The following is a 13250-nucleotide window of genomic DNA, read 5'->3' as shown; positions in this document are numbered from 1 at the left end:
CTTCCATTCCGTCATTTGAGCTTCCTGGTGCTTCGATCTAGTGTGGATTGTCTCAAAGCAACTTATCATAAAGTTAATCTATGTCAAAATAATCACGCAGGCCATCATTTAAAGCAGCTTACTATATTTGAAAAACTCACGTTAATTTATTATATGATTGTTTTCTCTTTCCATTTCAATAATTGGTCATAATGGTGATGTTTTAAAATTAATACATGTTATGATTAAATGAATTTAGTTGTGGATTTAATAAATAGTGGGTACAAAGGAGATGAGATGTGTTACGCATTGAATAAAATAAACAAGCAGCCCAACTAAACATTTGATGAAATGGTGAGGAATAATACTATACTAATAACTCTCTCTCACAACCCTGACGTGCCAGTTCGTAATTGGTCAGTTCACAACGAGTCCCACATAAGTCCCGCATGAGTCCCACTAATTAACTACGAGCTAACCAATTGCAAGCTACCACATCAAGGTTGTGAGAAAGAGTTATTAGTGTAGTATTACTTATGGTTGAGTGGAACAGCGGAGGAGAATAGTTCAAAATATGGGGGTTTGCTGCAACTTGGAAATAATAGAGAAGAAGTAAAGAAAGAACTTTAATTCAATGACATAAAAAACATAAAGACTTAACTTATCTTTTGATGGATGTTAGCAACAGCAAGTAACAATCTTGTTGATACTTGGATACGATATGAAAGTATTAACAGAAATATTATATTGGACCTTGATTTCAGCAATTCAATTTGCATGCTGATTTCATAATCATATAATATACTAAAGAAAGACTTTTTATGCTTCTTTTACGGATGCTGGACCGGATTCTTGGTCTTCTAGTCAGCTATCGTGTGCTTGGTTGCTCCTTTCATGGTGGAGAGAAGCTGCACAATGTTGCTCCCGTTGGAAAATACTTTATGGCTAACCAAGATGGAGTGTCATTGTATCCCTTAATGGCCTTGGTTCTGGACAAGGTCTGTTTGCAGAGCTGGTTTGTCTTCAACCTTATTATTAGAGATAAAACCTTAGTTCATTTATCGTTTTTCTATATTAAATAGCCGAGTGCCCTTTGGAATTTAGGTTTCACGGTAAAGATGCAATTCTTGAAGGAGGAATGGCATTCAATAAAGGCGTAGGAAGGAACATCTTTGAATATAGTTACAGTGAACCCAGGTTCCTTGAAGTTTTCAATAAGGCAATGTTTAATCATTGCACCTTAGTTATTAAGAGTATCTTGAATTCTTATAGTGGCTTTGAGCAGTTTAAGCAGCTTGTTGATGTTGGTCGCGGCCTTAGCGTTACCCTTAATATAATTACTTCCAAGTACCCTACCATTAAGGGTGTCAATTTTGACTTACTACAATTACAAGATGCACCATTTTATCATGGTAATTTTTCTCTAATTTTTCCCCTTTTTCATTATAACAATTTTTTTGTTACACTTTTAAATTAAAGCCTTGACAACAATATTGTAACAGATGAGATAAATGATTTAATATATTACAAGCGTGGAGCATATGGGTGGAGATATGATCGATAAAGTCCCAAAAGAGGATGCCATTTTGATGAAGGTAATTAAGCTAATAACTAAATTTCAATTCTACTATATTGTTTAATTTTCATATGAAAATTCCGTTTTTATTAAGTCGTTTCTTGTATTCACAAGAATTCATTGATTAATAAGAATGAATATGAAATTTTTTGTAGTGGATACTGTTGTGCAAATTACACAAGTTGGCTAATTAAAAAATAGTGTTGGATTAGTCTCATTATCTAAAGAGTAAACGACATGTTCCCACCCAAAGGTTAGCGAAATGGCAAGTTTCCACCCTTCGTTTCATTTATTCCAAATTACCACCCTTAAATTAACTTTGTTAACGAATTTTAACTTTGACACAACTGTAGAGGATGTTATTACTATACTACCCTTCACTTTTGATTACATCACCATCCAGCCACCACCAGCACCTTTCAACACCACGACCGAAACCTCAAAGTCACCACCACCATCGCTATCCCTTTAAACCCCAAAGTCACCCGCCGCCACTAAACAACCAGCACAAACCATGACCAAATCACTCAAATTCAGCCACAAACCCACTCAAAAACCGCCACAAACTTAGCTACAAACCTGCCTACAAACTCATCCAAAAACAACCACAAAACCATTGGAACATTCCTCCTGCTTTTTAATTTGCTTGCACTTGATCGTCAAAACCCCACTTTCATTTCATTTCATACAACCCAGATTATTAATTACACCACCTAATTGATTAAACAAAGAAAAATGAAAAAGCTAAGTGACGTGAAATTGCAACCATAGGCTGGGGGTAACAATGGTTGTGGTCTGCGGTGGGTTTCTAGGGGACGACGACGATGGCTTACGGTGGGTTTCTAGGGAGCAGCAACGGTCTGGGGGCGAGGTACGCTAGTGATTTGGGGTAGATGGGTGGTGGCCTCAACGTGATGGTCTTACGGTGGCCAAATGAAGTCACCTCGGAGCCTATTCTGAGAAGGGAGAAGGGGAAGGAGAAAGAAAGTAGGAGGAAGAGAAGAAGAAAGAAAGGAGGAAAAGAGGAGAAGAAGAAGAAGAATGGTAGAAGACAAAGAAGAGGTGACAATGGTAGGAGGAAGAGGGAAGAAGAAAGAGAGGAGGAAAATAGAAGAAGAGTGGGGTGGGACTGCTGTTGGGTTCAATGACCATTTTACCATTTTATTGTCATATTAAACAATTGTCTGTTAATTTAAGGGTAGAAATCTGGAATAAATGAAACCAGAGGTGAAAACTTGCCATTTCACTAATCTTTGGGTGGGAACATGTCGTTTACTCTTATCAAAAAGCCTAAATATAGCCCAAAAAGTGAGTTGGCCCTTTAAAGGACTGGTGAGAATTTAGCCAAATGACTACAGGGTAGCCAAGCAAATAAGTGAAATAATTATTTGGCCAAGTGGTCACTTTATGGCCAAGTGGTCACTTTATGGCCAAGTGAAATAAGCGGTGGAGATTTAGCCAAGCAAATAAGTGGTCATGGTTTGACCAAACAATCACTTTATGGTCAAGTGAAATAAACGGTGGAGATTTAGTCAATTGGCTAAATAAGTGGTCATGGTTTGGCTAAGTGGTCGTTTTATTGCCAAGTGAAATGTGTGGCTATGGTTCGCTCTTGAAGCAAAAGGGGCATTGGTTATGGTTTTAAGCATCCCAAGGAGAAAGAGAAGAGTATCCAAAGGAGAAGAAAATTAGAAAGCTTTGAGTAAGAGAATTTGTGTGGGAAATTCTCTTGGGTGTAATTATCATTTTTTGGATGTGAGAAAGTTTACTAAGAGTGTGAGTGATTGTAATCTTTTTCACATAGTGAATTTTCTCAGGTTGTCTTTGGCAACGACAATGGTTCTTTCTCCAGTTTTGGAGTTTCCACTTAAGTCTTGTGTTGTGAGATTGTGTTCTTAATTCTCCAATTTTTATTTATCTATATTTGATGACATTTATTCCCAACAAGTGGTATCAAAGTCAAGTTCTTGAAACAAAATGTCCAGCATAAGATTCAATGTAGAGAAATTCAATGGGAGAATCAACTTTGGCTTATGGCAAGTACAAGTTAAGGATGTGATGATTCAATCTGGGTTACACAAGGCATTGAAGGGGTGACCAACCCTAGATACTAGTAAAAAAGGTTCGAAATCCAGTATGAACGATGAAGATTGCAAAATTCTAGATTTGAAAGTTGAAAGTGCGATTTGCTTTCAAATCGAGATCTTCCCACTTTTCATCGCTCATACCAGATTTTGAACCTTCTTTGCTATTATCCAAAGTTTGTCGTTTTTTCAACGCCTTGTATAACTCATATTGAATCATCACATCGTTGACTTGTACTTGCCACAAACCAAAGTTGATTCTCCCATTGAATTTCTCTACGTCGAATTTTGTGCTCAACATTTTTCTTCAAGAACCTGACTCTAATACCACTTGTTAGGAATAAATGTTACACAATATATAGAAATTGGAGAATTAAGAACACAATCTCACACAAGAATTAAGTGAAAACTCCAAAACTGGTAAAAAAACCACTATCATTGTCAAAGACAACATGAGAAAATTTACTATGTGAAGAAGATTACAATCACTCACATTCTCAATAAACTTTCTTGCACCCAAAAAAATGATAATACACCCAAGAGAATTTCCCACACAAAGTCTATAACTCAAAGCTTTCTAATTTTCTTCTCGAATGGATACTCTTCTCTTTCTCCTTTAGATGTTTAAAACCATAATCAATACCCCAGATTTATAGCCTTCAAGAGTGAACCATAACCACAGATTTTACTTGGCCATAAAACGACCATTTGGTTAAACTATGACCACTCATTTAGCCACTTAGCTACCATTTAACCACTTGGCTAAATCTCTACCACTTATTTCACTTGACTATAAAGTGGCTTGGTCAAACCACAACTTGTTTGGCTACCATTTAACCGTTTGATTAAATCTTCACCATTTATTTCACTTGGCCATAAAGTGATCACTTTGCTAAATAATAACCACTTATTTGCTTGGCTATCATTTAGTAGTTTGGCTAAATCTTCACCACTCCTTTAAAGAGCTCGAGTCAACTCACTTTTTATTATTATTTTTTTTTTTTTGCCATATTTGGGTTTTGATAATAGGTCTAATCCAACAATATTTTTTAAATAACCAACATGTGCAATTTGCACAATAATAGTGGATATTTCATAATTGGGAGGATGATGAATGTGTGAAGTTGTTGAAGAATTGTTACGAGAAGATGGAAAGGTAATTGTTATTGATGGAGTCGTCCCAGAAATGGCCGGGACAAGTAGTGCAAAGGATGCATTTTTTTTTTTTTTTAATGGATAATAATAATGTTAATTCAACTTCCGAAAGGCCCTGGCAACCAAACAACTTTGCTTTTTGTGGTCATGGAGTTTTCCAAGTAGACTAGATTTCTGGGTATATTACTCTTCTAGAGAAGTGCAGCTTTTGATTGGTTGTGCTTTATATGTGATCCTTGTCATTTCCATTTTTTCTATGTTTGTAGTTGGTCAGTGAATGAATTTTTAACAAGCAACTGTTTATTTGTTTAGCTTAAGTACTTTGTTAATTAAAACTCATTAAAAATTAATCAGGGAAAGGAGTCTTTATGTTGCAACTCAATTTACGTTACTAGTTTGCTAATGTTTTGGGTTACTGTTTAATTACTAAATCATTTAATTTGGTGACTGTTTTATTATTGAAGTATTTTATTTAATTTTTTTTTTCACAAATTAATTTATAATCACAGTTGAGAGATAACTTCCACTTGCTTCTCAAAATAAACGTTAAAATTGGATTAAACTAAATAGTCATTTTTTGAAAAAGAATCACCATAATATTTTTAATGTAAAATTTTAGAGAAATAATTGATATTATTGTCATTTGATTGGCCTACACTTCCTAAAATTACCAGTTGTAATTGTAAACAATAGTCTGGCTAAAATTGTAAATTCGACAACTCTAGTTGCATTCTGAAAACGGGGCGGGCTTAGGTGTACGGAGTACGGACTTCTTGATCTGGTTTAGATAACTGGTTACCTAAACTCTTTTTCAGCCACAAAATCAATTAAATTTAACAGTAATACTAGACTTACCGACTTTCTCCTACCGATTTTCTATCCAGACTGACGTGGCATGTGCCACCTCATCTGCCACATCAATCCATCCCCCCCAAAAAAATTAATTACCGATTTGAGCCTACCAAATTCAAATCTGCCTCCATAATTTCATTTCCCCCAAATGTGCAAACCCTAAAATTTTCCCCAAATCAATTCCAATTTCAGATATCCTAGCCACCACAGAAAACGGTTTCAGTCGCACTCCATGCACGCACCACCACCGCACTCCAATTTCACCGATGTAGCCAAGCCGACCTTTCTCGCTATTGCCTCTCTTTAATATTTATATATTTCGCACCACCATGTTTGAACTCCCTTCCAATCGTTTACCAACCCATCACAACGAAAACCACCACAATCCAATTGAAGCCGCAGTCAATCCAATTGAAGGGACAGTCGACGCTGGCACCAACACATTTTGCCGCCGTCCTTTACCAACGCGACCAGCAGGAGGTTGCCAGCAAGATAAAGGAGCCAACATCACAGCCTGTAAGGTATGGATGTAACCATTTGGGTAGGCAGGTTATTTTTTGGAAGGTGATGTTAGATTTTGTATTGAGGCAAACAAGTATTGGTCGTGCATAATCCAAGTATAAAATAGTTTTTTGCATTGATGCATCATAAATAAAGGGTGTATTCCTAGAGCACCCATTACAAAGGATGTGCTTTGCATGAGCAACGGAGATGGAGAAAGTAGCTATAATCAGAACTATTCTTTTACAGTCAGTTTTTATTATTTTTTTTCAATAGTTTAAACCTAACGTATTACACGCAATATTGCAGCAAAAATTAGCCGCCATATCCAAGCCTGTAGTACAGAGTGCAGTTGAGTCTCTTTAGTATTTATATGTCTGGCTTCTATTTTATATTTATTGAAATTAAATTTAAATTAATCAGAGATTATTAATGCAGTTATTGAATATGTTTTTGAGTGGAAAGGTTAGGTATAGATTCTAAATTCTCCACCAGAAGAAAATTTTGAAAAGAGAACTGTGGAATGAACTTATCGCAAGTCTTCCTAGACTAGATGTTTCACGTGATTTTGTGTCTAAGAAAAAAAGTTTAAAGTTTGTGCAGAATTGTTAGTGATAGGAGTGAATGTGAACTAAGTTAATGGAATTGGACGAAATTAAAGTACCTGTAATATACTGTGTAGAAACTATTATGGATATTGTTAATCAGTGAGTTTTTTTTATTTCAGATGTAGTCTTTTGCTACATGGAGATAAAATTTGTCTTTCATGGGATTGGGGTTTGATTAATTTTGTTCACAGTAATCAACTAATGAGGAAAGGAAAGTGGATCATATCTGTGGGTGCATTAACTTCGGCAAGTAGACTCTAGGCTACATTGTGATTTATGTAAGGTTCACCATTTGCGGACGAAGTTTCATGAAATAAGTAGTGCAATTGATTTTTGTAGGAATGGGATAATTTGTTTATATGTTATAGCATTATACCCGTAGCTTCCTTTGGGGTTTGAATTAAGAAGTAGATGGTCGGGTCATGGGTGGATGGATGTCATCTGCATCTTGCTTATTCTATTCTTAATCTACTCTTTTGCTTGAATAGATATTTCCCGATGAAATTCTTGATATGGAGAATCTTCTGGAGAGATCTGGGCGCACTCTTGATTTAACACGCAACAAATTAGGTGATGCTTGCTATTATTCTTATTATTGTTTTCAATCAAGTGAGAAATCAATACTGTGAATCTTTTGTTGCATGTAAATATAATGAAGCTTTAGAGCATGTATATTGAAGTTGTCCCGTCTTCCCTTTTCTTTGCAGTTGACATTCCTATGGATATCAGCAAATTAATCAACATGCAGCGCCTGGTAAGACCTGCATTACACAGTAGTTTACATTCATTATAGCTATATTTGGAGGCATGATCCAACATAACTCGTATGAAAGCTCTTTATTGATAATTCAGAATTTTCAAACCTTCGATTATATATTTTTCCTGTATAGACAATAAAACTACTTTTTCACCCAGTTAAGAATTATAGCATATACATTGCTTATATGGACTTCGAAGTTAATGTTTTTCTTTGTCTGTGAAAAGTGTTTCTTATTCTCCTGCTGTCTGTGTAGGAAGTTAATGTTTTTCTTTGTGCAGCTAATGGTCAAGTGCTACCCCCCACCTCCTGCAACAACTTTTCTTGCCTTACATCCAAAGTTCATCTACCAGTAGGCTAGAGAACTGTTCTGTCAATGATATAACTGTTACAATTATGGAAGCCCGTTAATGTTAAGTACTTCCATTAATCGATAAAGAGTGTATATATTTTGCTGTTTATGTCTTGAGTTGAGTTAGATTTATACAAACGGTTCAGTTTCAGAGAAATGCCACATTGATATATAGAAAATATCTTAGGAGCTGAAAAGTATTTTGGGTGCTTGACTCTCTTTGTGTTTTGTCTTTGATCTTTCTTATTATAAACATTGAATACTGCAATATTTATTTCTCGGATTGAATTGTATGGTCAACTTGAAACTAAAGCAATCAATAATAATCCAAGAGTGCATAGTCATTAGTCAATATTATTGTGCTAAAGAAGTGACAGCTGAAAAGAACTTCCATTTGAAATTTGACTAAATAACACAAAGAACATCATTACAGATTCAGAGATTCATATAGAGACATAAGGTTTACTAAACCATGGGATGATGAAAGAATTAATTGTATTTCATTCACATAAAAATCCAATTGTCAGATGAATCTTTGATTCACCATACATCAAATATGGATAAAAGAATCAATAACAAATAAAGTGAATCAGGCTAAACTAATATGTATATCCTAAACTCAAGCATCAACAGAAAGAAAAGGATGTTGCAGCAACTCTTTGGCAGTCTGAACGCATTATACATCTCAAAATTGGATTATGAAATGAAATTCAAGTTACAAATTTTACCTTGAAAGTATAAACAAAAGACTAATGATATTACAATTATCAATATGGATCAGGGCAAAGTACACAAACTGCACAAACTGCCCAAACACATTGCCCAGACTACAAACACACTGCCCAGATTACAAACACATAAGTCTCTCTCCCAAATTACAACTTCAAAGTCCTTTGCTCCCATTCCTCTTCTTGACTTCTTGTAACTTGTATTTTTGGGTTATTATTATCCTAATTTATTGAAATCACAGTAGAGCCAGAATTAGAATATAATAATACTTAAAAACAGGTAAAAATAATACCATAAACAAAATACAATCATATTACTAAATAAAAAGAGATTACCTCTACGACTTCTAATTGAGAAGAAGAGTTCTCTTATTTCTTTTGACTGTATCACTGTACTCTTCCATTGTACTATACTGTAAATAGATTACCCTAAATAAAATATAAAAAAATAATTTTCCATAATTAGTAACACATATGTGACCCAAATATAGTGATACCATCGTTATGAATTAAAGGATTCATTAAAATTAAACCACCTTGAGGAGAATTCAAAACCAGTACTCATTAATTTGTAGCATTGAGGCTATACTTAAAGTTTACCAGCTTAAATGTTATCAACTTAAACTCATACTTAAAGCTTACCATCTTAAATGTTGTCAACTTAAAATTTAGTAGCTTAAATGTTATCAACTTGAACGATTATGTATTTACAGGGAAGTTATGTGAGATGAGCAGACCATTCCATAAAAATTACTTTACATCAATAGTAAGAGAAGTAAAGAGAACAAAGGTAGAAGACAAACTTTTCCATTAAATATTTCCATTTCTCAAAACCAACAGCCAAAATAAAGGAGACATTTATTTTCAATGAAAGAAAGGTTTATCAACCTTTCTTAACCCATAAACACGCAAATAGGCAAGGAAAAAAGGTGCTTAAACAAGCACAAACAAAAGATAGGATTCTTTAAGTTGGCCATTTAGAAATAATCTGGTTCACAGCCATCATGACGCAAGATCGGTCTGTAGCTGCAGCCAAGAACTACTTGTTTGCCTCAATACAAATTCTAACATCACAGTTCAAAACAATAACCTGCCTACCCAAATGGTTACATCCATACCTTACAGGCTATGATGTTAGTTCCTTTATCTTGCCGGCAACCTCGTTTTGGTGGCATTGGTAAAGGACAGCGGTGAAATGTGGTGGTGCGGCCGTCGACTGTGGCTTCAATTGGATTGTGGTGGTTGTTGTTGTGATGGGTTGGTAAACGATTGGGAGGGAGTTCAAATATGGTGATGCGAAACATATAAATATTAAAGAGAGGCCGTGTAAGAATCAGCAGGCATAAGAGTGGTGGAGATGGAGATAAAGCACAGATTCTAAAACCGGTTTTCAAACAAAGCTTGGAAAAGAGATTATACCTACTCTTTTGCTTTGGATTGATAAAGATTATGTTCAAAGATGAAACCTCCACACTTTAACACCACCTTGAGAGATTAGAGAGTGGTCTTGGTTTTGAGAGGAGTTTTGGTTTGTGGTTTTGTGAATTAGTCAGAAAATGAACAAAATGCAACCTTTTGCACTTATATCTTGGGCAATATTGCAATTATTTATTTTTACTTCCAAGCCCAATAAATCTTATTTTATAAATTGATCCCACGAATTTATATGTCTACCCTTTGAATAATCAATATTTTCAAGGGCCCTTTTAAACAAACTAGTTTACATTAACAACCCAAAAATTTATCCCTTTTATACCCTTTAACTATTAAAAGGTTATTTTTGTTCATCTTGTTAATCTTAACACTTTAAGATATAATTTAATATAATTATTATTTGCTTGACCATTTTAACCCTTAAATGTTCACAAATGATTTCTATGTAACTATTACTATAGAAATCCCGTTATTACCCTCGGAGGTGCTAGCCCTCTTCGGTAATCATTTCTCTCCTCATCCTTCTCTAACTTCTCAGGCTATTGGTGTGACCATGTAGGTCCACTGTGGATTAGCCGTGAGCCAGTTTTGGATGAATCCGGAAACCTGTCCGGAGGCCCAACGACTATGGTAAACATCATCATGTGCCATAGTCTCTAAAACACATGAAGAAATACTTCATCGAACCCATTTCAGATCATACGTACCATGCAGTAAAGTCCCTCCATTGAGATATCCTAATCGAGTATGGATTCATGGAACGTCAAATCCTAAACTCGATCTTCTACACCGAATCGTTGATCAATATGTCCGGAATTTGTCATCACAAAAATTACTTTTGTATGACTAATAATAGACTCTGGCCAGAGATTCAGTTTTCTGACATTTATGATGTTCGTCTAGGAACTCGAATCCGGATGGAGTCAGCGGTACTCTCCGATCCTATATTTTCGAGTCAATGGATCCCCTCTTGACCATCGTTCGTTTCCGCATATGAACAACGCATAACCAAATAGGCTTTATTATACGAAACATAGTTAGTCTCTTACTATACACCGTATGAACCATACGCATCCATATCGATCCGACTACAATTCTTAGGTCAAAGGACTACATCTCGTGCACTGATATAACCAAACGATAAATCATTGACTGCATGCTTTTCCAAGTGATTTGTCATTATTCGGTCATGTTCAAAAAACAGTTCACCAACCGTTAATCCATACCAATGCCCCGTGACATGACTATCATCGTCATCCGTACTTACATCAACTCATGATATTTTTCGGAAGCATCCGGTATGCCTACTGTGCAATATAGTTGCCCAAATTATATTGCTTCCGTAAGGAACCCTTTTCGATAATTATTTTACCGATTAAATGAATCTGGACAATTCATATACAACTTTATTTTAAATGCATGACTGAATAAGGAAGCAATTTACATATATGAATTGAAGAACTCTTTCTTCTATTATTTTTTGTATATATATAGATACAAGACAAAATGCTCTGAACCGACACACAATGGTTTTCTAGGGCAACACTAATATACACTAACATAGCGATATTCTGACCTTTTGTTTGTTGGTAATCTTTCGATTGCAGCCCACAGTAACTCAACTTCATCATGATTCTCTTCTATGTACTCTGCATCTAAACACCGAAACTCGTGATGTATGTTCATGAAAAAAGGACTTGCTGCTTCTTCCAATCTCTGCCATATCCATTCTGATTTCTTGTGGACTCTAATTGATCTCTTCCTATCAACTTATCTGTCAAAAGTGTGTTATTTTTTGTTAGAAAACATATAGAATTTTCATTCTAGCCATTCTTGTGAATTTAATCAAATGAGACCGAGTGACATTTGATAGGTTACTTAATCGGATGAATTTAGCAAAATGTTTATTATCGGTGCAAACTGTGTCTCTTTTTCATCACAAGATGATTTTATATAATAATTTCCACCATCCTTGTTCAATCTCAAATCTAGTTGTTGATGTAAGCTCGCTTGTTTTATTTTGCGTAAAGACTCTAATTCTACCAAAAGGTCTCCCTTCCATCCGTCATTTGAGCTTCCTGGTGCTTCGATCTAGTGTGGATTGTCTCAAAGCAACTTATCATAAAGTTAATCTATGTCAAAATAATCACGCAGGCCATCATTTAAGCAGCTTACAATATTTGAAAAACTCACGTTTAATTTATATATGATTGTTTTCTCTTTCCATTTCAATAATTGGTCATATGGTGATGTTTAAAATTAATACATGTTATGATTAAATGAATTTAGTTGTGGATTTATAAATAGTGGGTACAAAGAGATGAGATGTGTTACGCATTGAATAAAATAAACAAGCAGCCCAACTAACATTTGATGAATGGTGAGGAATAATACTATCCTAATAACTCCCTCTCACAACCCTGACTGTCCAGTTCGTAATTGGTCAGTTCACAACGGTCCCACATAAGTCCCGCATGAGTCCCACTAATTACTACTAGCTAACCAATTGCAAGCTACCACATCAAGGTTGTGAGAAAGAGTTATTAGTGTAGTATTACTATGGTTGAGTGGAACAGCGGAGAGAATAGTTCAAAATATGGGGTTGCTGCACTTGGAAATAATGAGAAGAAGTAAAGAAAGAACTTTAATTCAATGACATAAAAAACATAAGACTTAACTTATCTTTTGATGGATGTTAGCAACAGCAAGTAACAATCTTGTTGATACTTGGATACGATATGAAAGTATTAACAGAAATATTATATTGACCTTGATTTCAGCAATTCATTTGCATGCTGATTTCATAATCATATAATATACTAAAGAAAGACTTTTTATGCTTCTTTTAAGGATCTGGACTGGGTTCTTTGTCTTCTAGTCAGCTATCTGTGCTTGGTTGCTCCTTTCATGGTGGAGAGAAGCGTACAAGTTTGCTCCCTTTGGAAATACTTTATGGCTAACCAGGATGTGTCATTGTATCCCTTAATTGCCTTGGTTCTGGACAAGGTATGTTTGCAGAGCTGGTTTGTCTTCAACCTTATTATTAGAGAAAAACCTTAATTCATTTATCGTTTTCTCTATTAAATAGCCGAGTGCCTTTTGGATTTTAGGTTTCACGTAAGATACAATTCTTGAAGGAGGAAGTGCATTCAATAAAGGGTAGGAAGAACATCTTTGAATATAGTTCACAGAACCCAGGTTCCTTGAAGTTTTCAATAAGGCAA

At 35.2% G+C, this 13250-nt stretch overlaps 1 pseudogene; it reads left to right on the top strand.

Annotated features, from left to right (window-relative positions):
- The first annotated feature begins 815 nt into the window (after positions 1-815).
- Positions 816-5071, top strand: LOC116138386 (annotated as a pseudogene).
- The last annotated feature ends 8179 nt before the right edge of the window (positions 5072-13250 follow it).

The sequence above is a fragment of the Pistacia vera genome, unplaced genomic scaffold (genome assembly GCF_008641045.1).
Source record: "Pistacia vera cultivar Batoury unplaced genomic scaffold, PisVer_v2 Contig11, whole genome shotgun sequence".
Taxonomy (NCBI): domain Eukaryota; kingdom Viridiplantae; phylum Streptophyta; class Magnoliopsida; order Sapindales; family Anacardiaceae; genus Pistacia; species Pistacia vera.
Note: the sequence above shows the minus strand (reverse complement) of the source record. Positions and strands in the feature narration are given on the sequence as shown.